General features: G+C 40.3%; 1 protein-coding gene across 1 annotated transcript in view; it reads right to left on the bottom strand.

Annotated features, from left to right (window-relative positions):
• Window positions 1–14,016, bottom strand: part of LOC144122864 (uncharacterized) — a 968,996-nt gene that overhangs the window by 610,553 nt on the left and 344,427 nt on the right. The window lies entirely within an intron of this gene.

Genomic DNA, 14,016 nt, shown 5'->3' with positions numbered 1-14,016 from the left:
TGTGTTCTTTGCGCAAGTACATTCTTTGTTAGAAATGAACAAACTTTCGCTCTGTTCTTGTCGTATGTGTTACTTTGTTGTGTCCTGTGTTCTTTGCGCAAGTAGAATCTTTGTTAGAAATGAACCAACTTTCACTTCGTTCTTGTCGTATGTGTTACTTTGTTGTTTCTTGTGTTCTTTGCGCAAGTACATTCTTTGTTAGAAATGAACCAACTTTCGCTCTGTTCTTGTCGTATGTGTTACTTTGTTGTTTCCTGTGTTCTTTGCGCAAGTACAATCTTTGTTAGAAATGAACAAACTTTCGCTCTGTTCTTGTCCTTTGTGTTAGTTTGTTGTGTCCTGTGTTCTTTGCACAAGTACATTGTTTGTTAGAAATCATTTCATCGGCCAACAATAAACTAGGTTTCCTCAGACGCCACATCCGTGATGCACCAAAAGACTTGAAATCACTAGCATATACGTCACTGATAAGGCCTAAACTTGAATATGCATCAGCCATCTGGGATCCCCATCAAAACTATCTGAAGGCTAACCTCAAAAGAGTTCAAAATCGCGCTGTTAGATTCATTCATTCCGGATACTCATACGACATCAGTGTATCGACTTTGAAAGCTGAAATTAACTTGTCGCTTCTTTCCCATCGCCGGCGCATTGCCAGCCTCTGCCTTTTTCACAAATTCTTCAACGGTTCATTGCACGAAGCACCCTACATCGTACACCGCATGCACATATCTCAGCGCACTGGTCATCCGGTCCAAGTTGTCCGTCCATGCTCCCGTACTACTACATTCTCGGCCTCGGTTTTTGCCCGAGCAGCATCTGACTGGAACGGCCTTCCCCACCAAGTTACCGCCATTACCTGTCCATCAAGATTCCACCAGGAGATAACGCAGATGATGCTAGACTAGAACCTCATGTTATATCCGTAGCCCCACCCCTTATGTAATACCCCTGAATTGGGGTCTTTAAGGAAATAAGCTGAACTGAACGGAACCAGCTTTCGCTCTATTCTTGTATGTGTTACTTTGATGTGTCCTGCGTTCTTTGAGCAAGTACATTTTTTGTTAGAAATGAACAAACTCTCGCTCTGTTCTTGTCGTATGTGTTACTTTGTTGTTTCGTGTGTTCTTTGCGCAAGTACATTCTTTGTTAGAAATGAACCAACTTTCGCTCTGTTCTTGTCGTATGTGTTACTTTGTTGTGTCCTGTGTTGTTTGCGCAAGTACATTCTTTGTTAAAAATGAACCAATTTTCGCTCTGTTCTTGCCGTATGTGTTACTTTGATGTGTCATGTGTTCTTTGCGCAAGTACGTTCTTTGTTATAAATGAACCAACTTTCGCTCTGTTCTTGTCGTATGTGCTACTTTGTTGTGTCCTGTGTTCTTTGCGCCAGTACATTCTTTGTTAGAAATCAACCAACTTTCGCTCTGGTCTTGTCGTATGTGTTACTTTGTTGCGTCCTGTGTTCTTTGCGCAAGTACATTCTTTGTTATAAAGGAGCCAACCTTCGCTCTATTCTTGTCGTATGTGTTACTTTGTTGTGTCCTGTGTTCTTTGCGCAAGTACATTCTCTGTTAGAAATGAACCAACTTTCGCTTTGTTCTTTTCGTATGTGCTACTTTGATGTGTCCTGTGTCTTTGCGCATGTACATTCTTTGTTAGAAATGAACCAACATCCGCTCTGTTCTTTTCGTATGTGTTACTTTGTTGTGTCCCGTGTTCTTGGCGCAAGTACATTATTTGTTAGAAATGAACCAACTTTCGCTCTGTTCTTGTCGTATGTGTTACTTTGTTGTGTCCTGTGTTCTTTGCGCAAGTACATTCTTTGTTATAAAGGAACCAACTTTCGCTCTGTTCTTGTCGTATGTGTTACTTTGATGTGTCCTGTGTTCTTTGCGCAAGTACAGTCTCTGTTAGAAATGAACCAACTTTCGCTCTGTTCTTGTCGTATGTGTTACTTTGTTGATTCCTGTGTTCTTTGCGCAAGTACATTCTTTGTTAGAAATGTACCAACTTTCGCTCTGTTTTTGTCAGAAGGGTTACTTTGTTGTGTCCTGTGTTCTTTGCGCAAGTACATTCTTTGTTAAAAATGAACCACCATTCGCTCTGATCTTGTCGTGTATGTTACACTGATGTGTCCTGTGTTCTTTGCGCAAGTACGTTGTGTGTTAGAAATGAACCAACTTTCGCTCTGTTCTTGTCGTATGTGTTACTTTGTTGTGTCCTGTGTTCTTTGCGCAAGTACATTCTTTGTTATAAAGGAACCAACTTTCGCTCTGTTCTTGTCGTATGTGTTACTTTGTTGTGTCCTGTGTTCTTTGCGCAAGTACATTCTCTGTTAGAAATGAACCAACTTTCGCTCTGATCTTGTCGTATGTGTTACTTTGTTGATTCCTGTGTTTTTTGCGCAAGTACATTCTCTGTTAGAAATGAACCAACTTTCGCTCTGTTCTTGTCGTATGTGCTACTTTGATGTGTCCTGTGTCTTTGCGCATGTACATTCTTTGTTAGAAATGAACCAACTTTCGCTCTATTCTTTTCGTATGTGTTACTTTGTTGTGTCCCGTGTTCTTGGCGCAAGTACATTATTTGTTAGAAATGAACCAACTTTCGCTCTGTTCTTGTCGTATGTGTTACTTTGTTGTGTCGTGTGTTCTTTGCGCAAGTACATTCTTTGTTAGAAATGAACCAACTTTCGCTCTGTTCTTGTCGTATGTGCTACTTTGATGTGTCCTGTGTCTTTGCGCATGTACATTCTTTGTTAGAAATGAACCAACTTTAGCTCTGTTCTTTTCGTATGTGTTACTTTGTTGTGTCCCGTGTTCTTGGCGCAAGTACATTATTTGTTAGAAATGAACCGACTTTCGCTCTGTTCTTGTCGTATGTGTTACTTTGTTGTGTCGTGTGTTTTTTGCGCAAGTACATCCTTTGTTATAAAAGAACCAACTTTCGCTCTGTTCTTGTCGTATGTGTTACTTTGTTGTGTCCTGTGTTCTTTGCGCAAGTACATTCTTTGTTAGAAATGAACCAACTTTCGCTCTGTTCTTGTCAGAAGGGTTACTTTGTTGTGTCCTGTGTTCTTTGCGCAAGTACATTCTTTGTTAAAAATGAACCAACATTCGCTCTGATCTTGTCGTGTATGTTACACTGATGTGTCCTGTGTTTTTTGCGCAAGTACGTTCTGTGTTAGAAATGAACCAACTTTCGCTCTGTTCTTGTCGTATGTGTTACTTTGTTGTGTCCTGTGTTCTTTGCGCAAGTACATTCTTTGTTATAAAGGAACCAACTTTCGCTGTGTTCTTGTCGTATGTGTTACTTTGTTGTGTCCTGTGTTCTTTGCGCAAGTACATTCTCTGTTAGAAATGAACCAACTTTCGCTCTGATCTTGTCGTATGTGTTACTTTGTTGATTCCTGTGTTTTTTGCGCAAGTACATTCTCTGTTAGAAATGAACCAACTTTCGCTCTGTTCTTGTCGTATGTGCTTCTTTGATGTGTCCTGTGTCTTTGCGCATGTACATTCTTTGTTAGAAATGAACCAACTTTCGCTCTATTCTTTTCGTATGTGTTACTTTGTTGTGTCCCGTGTTCTTGGCGCAAGTACATTATTTGTTAGAAATGAACCAACTTTCGCTCTGTTCTTGTCGTATGTGTTACTTTGTTGTGTCGTGTGTTCTTTGCGCAAGTACATTCTTTGTTAGAAATGAACCAACTTTCGCTCTGTTCTTGTCGTATGTGCTACTTTGATGTGTCCTGTGTCTTTGCGCATGTACATTCTTTGTTAGAAATGAACCAACTTTCGCTCTGTTCTTGTCGTATGTGTTACTTTGTTGATTCCTGTGTTCTTTGCGCAAGTACATTCTTTGTTAGAAATGTACCAACTTTCGCTCTGTTCTTGTCAGAAGGGTTACTTTGTTGTGTCCTGTGTTCTTTGCGCAAATACATTCTTTGTTAAAAATGAACCAACATTCGCTCTGATCTTGTCGTGTATGTTACACTGATGTGTCCTGTGTTCTTTGCGCAAGTACGTTCTGTGTTAGAAATGAACCAACTTTCGCTCTGTTCTTGTCGTATGTGTTACTTTGTTGTGTCCTGTGTTCTTTGCGCAAGTACATTCTTTGTTATAAAGGAACCAACTTTCGCTCTGTTCTTGTCGTATGTGTTACTTTGTTGTGTCCTGTGTTCTTTGCGCAAGTACATTCTCTGTTAGAAATGAACCAACTTTCGCTCTGATCTTGTCGCATGTGTTACTTTGTTGATTCCTGTGTTTTTTGCGCAAGTACATTCTCTGTTAGAAATGAACCAACTTTCGCTCTGTTCTTGTCGTATGTTGTACTTTGATGTGTCCTGTGTCTTTGCGCATGTACATTCTTTGTTAGAAATGAACCAACTTTCGCTCTATTCTTTTCGTATGTGTTACTTTGTTGTGTCCCGTGTTCTTGGCGCAAGTACATTATTTGTTAGAAATGAACCAACTTTCGCTCTGTTCTTGTCGTATGTGTTACTTTGTTGTGTCGTGTGTTCTTTGCGCAAGTACATTCTTTGTTAGAAATGAACCAACTTTCGCTCTGTTCTTGTCGTATGTGCTACTTTGATGTGTCCTGTGTCTTTGCGCATGTACATTCTTTGTTAGAAATGAACCAACTTTAGCTCTGTTCTTTTCGTATGTGTTACTTTGTTGTGTCCCGTGTTCTTGGCGCAAGTACATTATTTGTTAGAAATGAACCGACTTTCGCTCTGTTCTTGTCATATGTGTTACTTTGTTGTGTCGTGTGTTTTTTGCGCAAGTACATCCTTTGTTATAAAAGAACCAACTTTCGCTCTGTTCTTGTCGTATGTGTTACTTTGTTGTGTCCTGTGTTCTTTGCGCAAAAACATTCTCTGTTAGAAATGAACCAACTTTCGCTCTGTTCTTGTCGTATGTGTTACTTTGTTAATTTCTGTGTTCTTTGCTCAAGTACATTCTTTGTTAGAAATGAACCAACTTACGCTCTGTTCTTGTCTTATGTGTTACTTTGTTGTGTCCTGTGTTCTTTGCGCAAGTACATTCTTTGTTAGAAATGAACCAACTTTCGCTCTGTTCTTTTCGTATGTGTTACTTTGTTGTGTCCCGTGTTCTTGGCGCAAGTACATTATTTGTTAGAAATGAACCAACTTTCGCTCTGTTCTTGTCGTATGTGTTACTTTGTTGTGTCTTGTGTTCTTTGCGCAAGTACATTCTCTGTTAGAAATGAACCAACTTTCGCTCTGTTCTTGTCGTATGTGTTACTTTGTTGATTCCTGTGTTCTTTGCGCAAGTACATTCTTTGTTAGAAATGAACCAACTTTCGCTCTGTGCTTGTCGTATGTGTTATTTTGTTGTGTCCTGTGTTCTTTGCGCAAGTATATTCTTTGTTAAAAATGAACCAACATTCGCTCTGATCTTGTCGTATATGTTACAATGATGTGTCCTGTGTTCTTTGCGCAACTACGTTCTTTGTTAGAAATGAACCAACTTTCGCCCTGTTCTTGTCGTATGTGTTACTATGTTGTGTCCTGTGTTCTTTGCGCAAGTACATTCTTTGTTATAAAGGACCCAACTTTCGCTCTGTTCTTGTCGTATGTGTTACTTTGTTGTGTCCTGTGTTCTTTGCGCAAGAACATTCTTTGTTAGAAATGAACCAACTTTCGCTCTGTTCTTGTCGTATGTGTTACTTTGTTGTGTCCTGTGTTCTTTGCGCCAGTACAATCTTTGTTAGAAATGAACCAACTTTCGCTCTGTTCTTGTCGTATGTGTTACGTTGTTGATTCCTGTGTTCTTTGCGCAAGTACATTCTTTGTTAGAAATGAACCAACTTTCGCTCTGTTCTTGTCGTATGTGCTTTGATGTGTCCTGTGTCTTTGCGCAAGTACATTCTTTGTTAGAAATGAACCAACTTTCGCTCTGTTCTTTTCGTATGTGTTACTTTGTTAATTTCTGTGTTCTTTGCTCAAGTACATTCTTTGTTAGAAATGAACCAACTTACGCTCTGTTCTTGTCGTATGTGTTACTTTGTTGTGTCCTGTGTTCTTTGCGCAAGTACATTCTTTGTTATAAAGGAACCAACTTTCGCTCTGTTCTTGTCGTATGTGTTACTTTGTTGTGTCCTGTGTTCTTTGCGCAAGTACATTCTTTGTTAGAAATGAACCAACTTTCGCTCTGTTCTTGTCGTATGTGTTACTTTGTTGATTCCTGTGTTCTTTTCGCAAGTACATTCTTTGTTATAAAGGAACTAACTCTCGCTCTGTTCTTGTCGTGTGTGTTACTTTGTTGTGTCCTGTGTTCTTTGCGCAAGTACATTCTCTGTTAGAAATGAACCAACTTTCGCTCTGTTCTTGTCGTATGTGTTACTTTGTTGATTTCTGTGTTCTTTGCGCAAGTATATTCTTTGTTAGAAATGAACCAACTTTCGCTCTGTTCTTGTCGTATGTGTTACTTTGTTGTGTCCTGTGTTCTTTGCGCAAGTACATTCTTTGTTAGAAATGAACCAACTTTCGCTCTGTTCTTGTCGTATGTGTTACTTTGTTGTGTCATGTGTTCTTTGCGCAAGTACATTCTTTGTTATAAAGGAACCAACTTTCGCTCTGTTCTTGTCGTATGTGTTACTTTGTTGTGTCCTGTGTTCTTTGCGCAAGTACATTCTCTGTTAGAAATGAACCAACTTTCGCTCTGTTCTTGTCGTGTGTGTTACTTTGTTGATTTCTGTGTTCTTTGCGCAAGTATATTCTTTGTTAAAAATGAACCAACTTTCGCTCTGTACTTGTCGTATGTGTTACTTTGTTGTGTCCTGTGTACGTTGCGCAAGTACATTCTTTGTTAGAAATGAACTAACTTTCGCTCTGTTCTTGTCGTATGTGTTACTTTTTTGTGCCCTGTGTTCTTTGCGCAAGTACATTCTTTGTTATAAAGGAACCAACTTTCGCTCTGTTCTTGTCGTATGTGTTACGTTGTTGTGTCCTGTGTTCTTTGCGCAAGTACATTCTCTGTTAGAAATGAACCAACTTTCGCTCTGTTCTTGTCGTATGTGCTACTTTGATGTGTCCTGTGTCTTTGCGCATGTACATTCTTTGTTAGAAATGAACCAACTTTCGCTCTATTCTTTTCGTATGTGTTAGTGTGTTGTGTCCCGTGTTCTTGGCGCAAGTACATTATTTGTTAGAAATGAACCAACTTTCGCTCTGTTCTTTTCGTATGTGTTACTTTGTTGTGTCGTGTGTTCTTTGCGCAAGTACATTCTTTGTTAGAAATGAACCAACTTTCGCTCTGTTCTTGTCGTATGTGCTACTTTGATGTGTCCTGTGTCTTTGCGCATGTACATTCTTTGTTAGAAATGAACCAACTTTCGCTCTGTTCTTTTCGTATGTGTTACTTTGTTGTGTCCCGTGTTCTTGGCGCAAGTACATTATTTGTTAGAAATGAACCGACTTTCGCTCTGTTCTTGTCGTATGTGTTACTTTGTTGTGTCGTGTGTTCTTTGCGCAAGTACATCCTTTGTTATAAAAGAACCAACTTTCGGTCTGTTCTTGTCGTATGTGTTACTTTGTTGTGTCCTGTGTTCTTTGCGCAAAAACATTCTCTGTTAGAAATGAACCAACTTTCGCTCTGTTCTTGTCGTATGTGTTACTTTGTTAATTTCTGTGTTCTTTGCTCAAGTACATTCTTTGTTAGAAATGAACCAACTTACGCTCTGTTCTTGTCTTATGTGTTACTTTGTTGTGTCCTGTGTTCTTTGCGCAAGTACATTCTTTGTTAGAAATGAACCAACTTTCGCTCTGTTCTTGTCGTATGTGTTACTTTGTTGATTCCTGTGTTCTTTGCGCAAGTACACTCTTTGTTAGAAATGAACCAACTTTCGCTCTGTTCTTGTCGTATGTGTTACTTTGTTGTGTCCTGTGTTCTTTGCGCAAGTACATTCTTTGTTATAAAGGAACCAACTTTCGCTCTGTTCTTGTCGTATGTGTTACGTTGTTGATTCCTGTGTTCTTTGCGCAAGTACATTCTTTGTTAGAAATGAACCAACTTTCGCTCTGTTCTTGTCGTATGTGCTACTTTGATGTGTCCTGTGTCTTTGTGCAAGTACATTCTTTGTTAGAAATGAACCAACTTTCGCTCTGTTCTTTTCGTATGTGTTACTTTGTTGTGTCCCGTGTTCTTGGCGCAAGTACATTATTTGTTAGAAATGAACCAACTTTCGCTCTGTTCTTGTCGTATGTGTTACTTTGTTGTGTCTTGTGTTCTTTGCGCAAGTACATTCTTTGTTATAAAGGAACCAACTTTCGCTCTGTTCTTGTCGTATGTGTTACTTTGTTGTGTCCTGTGTTCTTTGCGCAAGTACATTCTCTGTTAGAAATGAACCAACTTTCGCTCTGTTCTTGTCGTATGTGTTACTTTGTTGATTCCTGTGTTCTTTGCGCAAGTACATTCTTTGTTAGAAATGAACCAACTTTCGCTCTGTTCTTGTCGTATGTGTTACTTTGTTGTGTCGTGTGTTCTTTGCGCAAGTACATTCTTTGTTAGAAATGAACCAACTTTCGCTCTGTTCTTGTCGTATGTGTTATTTTGTTGTGTCCTGTGTTCTTTGCGCAAGTATATTCTTTGTTAAAAATGAACCAACATTCGCTCTGATCTTGTCGTATATGTTACATTGATGTGTTCTGTGTTCTTTGCGCAAGTACGTTCTTTGTTATAAATGAACCAACTTTCGCTCTGTTCTTGTCGAATGTGTTACTTTGTTGTGTCCTGTGTTCTTTGCGCAAGTACATTCTTTGTTATAAAGGAACCAACTTTCGCTCTGTTCTTGTCGTATGTGTTACTTTGTTGTGTCCTGTGTTCTTTGCGCAAGTACATTCTCTGTTAGAAATGAACCAACTTTCGCTCCGTTCTTGTCGTATGTGTTACTTTGCTGATTCCTGTGTTTTTTGCGCAAGTACATTCTTTGTTAGAAATGAACCAACTTTCGCTCTGTTCTTGTCGTATGTGTTACTTTGTTGTGTCCTGTGTTCTTTGCGCAAGTACATTCTTTGTTAGAAATGAACCAACTTTCGCTCTGTTCTTGTCGTATGTGTTACTTTGTTGTGTCCTGTGTTCTTTGCGCAAGTAGAATCTTTGTTAGAAATGAAACAACTTTCGCTCCGTTCTTGTCGTATGTGTTACTTTGTTGTTTCTTTTGTTCTTTGCGCAAGTACATTCTTTGTTAGAAATGAACCAACTTTCGCTCTGTTCTTGTCATATGTGTTACTTTGTTGTTTCCAGTGTTCTTTGCGCAAGTACATTCTTTGTTAGAAATGAACAAACTTTCGCTCTGTTCTTGTCGTATGTGTTACTTTGTTGTGTCCTGTGTTCTTTGCGCAAGTAGAATCTTTGTTAGAAATGAACCAACTTTCGCTCCGTTCTTTTCGTATGTGTTACTTTGTTGTTTCTTGTGTTCTTTGCGCAAGTACATTCTTTGTTAGAAATGAACCAACTTTCGCTCTGTTCTTGTCGTATGTGTTACTTTGTTGTTTCCTGTGTTCTTTGCGCAAGTACATTCTTTGTTAGAAATGAACAAACTTTCGCTCTGTTCTTGTCCTTTGTGTTACTTTGTTGTGTCCTGTGTTCTTTGCACAAGTACATTGTTTGTTAGAAATCATTTCATCGGCCAACAATAAACTAGGTTTCCTCAGACGCCACATCCGTGATGCACCAAAAGACTTGAAATCACTAGCATATACGTCACTGATAAGGCCTAAACTTGAATATGCATCAGCCATCTGGGATCCCCATCAAAACTATCTGAAGGCTAACCTCAAAAGAGTTCAAAATCGCGCTGTTAGATTCATTCATTCCGGATACTCATACGACATCAGTGTATCGACTTTGAAAGCTGAAATTAACTTGTCGCTTCTTTCCCATCGCCGGCGCATTGCCAGCCTCTGCCTTTTTCACAAATTCTTCAACGGTTCATTGCACGAAGCACCCTACATCGTACGCCGCATGCACATATCTCCGCGCACTGGTCATCCGGTCCAAGTTGTCCGTCCATGCTCCCGTACTACTACATTCTCGGCCTCGGTTTTTGCCCGAGCAGCATCTGACTGGAACGGCCTTCCCCACCAAGTTACCGCCATTACCTGTCCATCAAGATTCCACCAGGAGATAACGCAGATGATGCTAGACTAGAACCTCATGTTATATCCGTAGCCCCACCCCTTATGTAATACCCCTGAATTGGGGTCTTTAAGGAAATAAGCTGAACTGAACGGAACCAGCTTTCGCTCTATTCTTGTATGTGTTACTTTGATGTGTCCTGCGTTCTTTGAGCAAGTACATTTTTTGTTAGAAATGAACAAACTCTCGCTCTGTTCTTGTCGTATGTGTTACTTTGTTGTTTCGTGTGTTCTTTGCGCAAGTACATTCTTTGTTAGAAATGAACCAACTTTCGCTCTGTTCTTGTCGTATGTGTTACTTTGTTGTGTCCTGTGTTGTTTGCGCAAGTACATTCTTTGTTAAAAATGAACCAACTTTCGCTCTGTTCTTGCCGTATGTGTAACTTTGATGTGTCATGTGTTCTTTGCGCAAGTACGTTCTTTGTTATAAATGAACCAACTTTCGCTCTGTTCTTGTCGTATGTGCTACTTTGTTGTGTCCTGTGTTCTTTGCGCCAGTACATTCTTTGTCAGAAATCAACCAACTTTCGCTCTGGTCTTGTCGTATGTGTTACTTTGTTGCGTCCTGTGTTCTTTGCGCAAGTACATTCTTTGTTATAAAGGAACCAACCTTCGCTCTATTCTTGTCGTATGTGTTACTTTGTTGTGTCCTGTGTTCTTTGCGCAAGTACATTCTCTGTTAGAAATGAACCAACTTTCGCTTTGTTCTTTTCGTATGTGTTACTTTGTTGTGTCCTGTGTTCTTTGCGCAAGTAAATTCTTTGTTAGAAATGAACCAACTTTTGCTCTGTTCTTGCATGTGTTACTTTGTTCTTTCCTGTGTTCTTTGCGCAAGTACATTCTTTGTTAGAAATGAACAAACTTTCGCTCTGTTCTTGTCGTATGTGTTACTTTGATGTGTCCTGTGTTCTTCGCGCAAGTACATTCTTTGTTAGATATGAACCAACTTTCGCTCTGTTCTTGTCGTATGTATTACTTTGATGTGTCCTGTGTTCTTTGCTTAAGTACATTCTTTGTTAGAAATGAACCAACTTTCTCTCTGTTCTTGTCGTATGTGTTACTTTGATTTGTCCTGTGTTCTTTGCGCAAGTGCATTCTTTGTTAGAAATGAACCAACCTTTGCTCTGTTCTGGTCGTATGTGTTACTTTGTTGTGTCCTGTGTTCTTTGCGCAAGTAAATTCTTTGTTAGAAATGAACCAACCTGCACTCTGTTCTTATCGCATGTGTTACTTTGTTGTGTCCACTGTTCTTTGCGCAAGTACATCCTTTGTTGAAAATTTTGATGATGGATGCATCGAAGCAACTTCATGCTTTCGCGATTGCTGCAAACAACGCAGCGAGGGATAGAAGCTGTCAAGAGCAAAGTGCATTTAAGCATTGGAAAAACAAGGCGTCCGTAGTTAGCTTTTGCAAATCTAACATGTACTTGCAGTCAGTTTCACGGACTGACCAAAAAGCATTTGTTCCGAACCTATTCACTCCCACTGCACTCGCACTTGTCACTGCGCTGTGAAACTTCTTGCAGGCAGAGTAAATTGACGGTGCGGAGTTGCTCCTCGGTTCTGTCGGTGAAAATCCTCGTGGGAATTTGGAACACGAGGATTTAGAAACAAGTCTCTGAAGCGTAGCCGAATGAACGTTCTTCTCAGCAACAGAAGGTAACGACAGAGAAAAATTAGCTGCTATCCGCCTACCACGGCCTTTCATCGGTGCCACGGATGACTTCCCGTGTAAGAGCTCAAAGACGCCACAAAAGAAGGGGAGGACCCAAGAGCACTGACTGTCAAATTTTATTTGAGGGCCAGCAAGATTGTGTACCATCTTGCGAAGACAAATAAAAAAAATACACAATAAAAAAACATGCTCGAAAGGTACAAGCGCCGGTGGCTAGCTGGCACGTATCAAAATTCACACTCTAGGTATTTGGTTTCAATTACCACAACCATAATATGCTTCGCTGTCATTTGCTTTGCAGTCCCTGCAATGTTTGGCTGCGTAGCCTGTAGTAGCTGCACGTGCGACATTCGTGCTCTTTTAGTCTTTTATTGACACAGCCGCCAGTCTGCCTAATGTACTTTTTCCGACAAGACATGGGCAGAGAAAAGATTACACCTTCTTGGCACAGAACAAAACGATCCCCTTGTCTAATTGAACATCAGCGCGGTACGTAATTCCTGCAGTTGACTTTTTTGCACATCCTGAAAAATTTTCTTGGCGCTGAAAAGGCAACATCGACGCTTGCCTTGCTGCCAATTTTTCTAAGGTTGTGCGAAGCCTGATGGAGGTGAGGCAAAGCAACAACCTTTCTTTTTTGCCTACCCGGGTCACCAGTTGAGATTAGAACTTCGGATGGCTAGCCAGCCTTCGTAAGGCGGTCGACTTGCTTCGCAAAGCTTTGTCCCATACTGCGCTTACAGCGCTTTGAAAACAGTATTAAAAACGGAGTGAAAAAATGGACCTTTTTAGATGTTTATAATGAGCTGATGCATATGCTAGGTTGGACTTTTGAGCTGGAGGCTCGTAATACCAAAACACATGGGATGGAGTGAAGTGCAAGGCGAGATCTAAGAACCTCATGGAAGCATTAAGTAGGGTTTCAAGCGCTAGAACAAGTGGTTCAAGACACGCCGAGAATACTGACTGAATATTTAGGAACTGCTGCTCAAAATTGAAGTTGTCATACGATACAAACACAAAGTAACTATCTACAAATCTAAAAATGCGCACACACCAATTTATTCTAGACTATTTTGCAGCATTTTGTCACGCAAGGCCGAGAACATATCACAAGGAATTAGGGCTAGGCACGAACCAATACACAATCCTTTTTCTGAATGCACAAATCCACATTCGATTCTGCGAAATTTGAACTTAGATAAAACGAAAATTATTCGAGGAAGACATCAGTGGAAATTCCGCACTCGTCTTGAAATACTATAACACCATGATTATCGATGTGGTCATTGAGAGCTGACAAGACGTCCGCCTGGGGAATTGTGCAATATAAGTCCTCGACATCGACTGAGAATTCCTTATTGTGATCAACCTGTTTTAGGAAAGTGATTACTTCGTTAGAATGTTTTATTCTAAAAGGAGTGTCAATAGTCAGTACGTTGAGTTTTTGTTACAGTATCTTGCAACAGGCTTCTGTCATGTCCCTGTTTCTGAAACTGTTTCACGAAACGGTCAGTAAGGTTTATGAGTTTTTGCTGAGAGGATCTCAAGGCTGCTATTGTTGCTGTTCTCAATCATACTTGACAACTTGGTCAAATTCAACTTGCTTGCTGGGTTTTTTGACTGGCTTTTAATTTACAGATTTTAACATCGTCGCGCTTGCTAAACGCTGCAAGGATGCTGTCCGCTTCTTTAGACATGAAAACGTACCTGCTTAAAACAACGAAGCCCCATCTTTGTCTGATGGAAGAACAGACAGCGAGTTTTCTTTCTGCCAACTGACTGTCTTGAACAAAGAGAGCTTCCTCCCTTATGTCTGCACCTTGTCAAAACATCCACACTTTTAGAGATGCAACAGTCTGTTTCGGTCTTCTCCGCGCATCATGAAACTTGTCTCACCATCGTCAAGAGCTCCGGTTTAAATGTTTTTGGCTCGACCGCGAACTTGGGCCCCAGGTAAAGAAAGGACTTGCCTGATGTTGTGGGGAAGGAATGCGCCCTCGATGACTTGAATCTTTTGTCCGTTCGCTGGAGTCCTCTTAGTAAGGACTGCACGAAGTGCTAGGAGCATCTGTTGCCAATGGAATTTGGTAGTACGGTCAATGCACCGTACTACCAAAGTGTGCCTTTGAATGTTCTGGTCCAGCATGAAGCTGTACGAAAACCTTCAAGTGCTCCT

The sequence above is a fragment of the Amblyomma americanum genome, chromosome 3, assembly GCF_052857255.1.
Source record: "Amblyomma americanum isolate KBUSLIRL-KWMA chromosome 3, ASM5285725v1, whole genome shotgun sequence".
NCBI lineage: Eukaryota > Metazoa > Arthropoda > Arachnida > Ixodida > Ixodidae > Amblyomma > Amblyomma americanum.
Note: the sequence above shows the minus strand (reverse complement) of the source record. Positions and strands in the feature narration are given on the sequence as shown.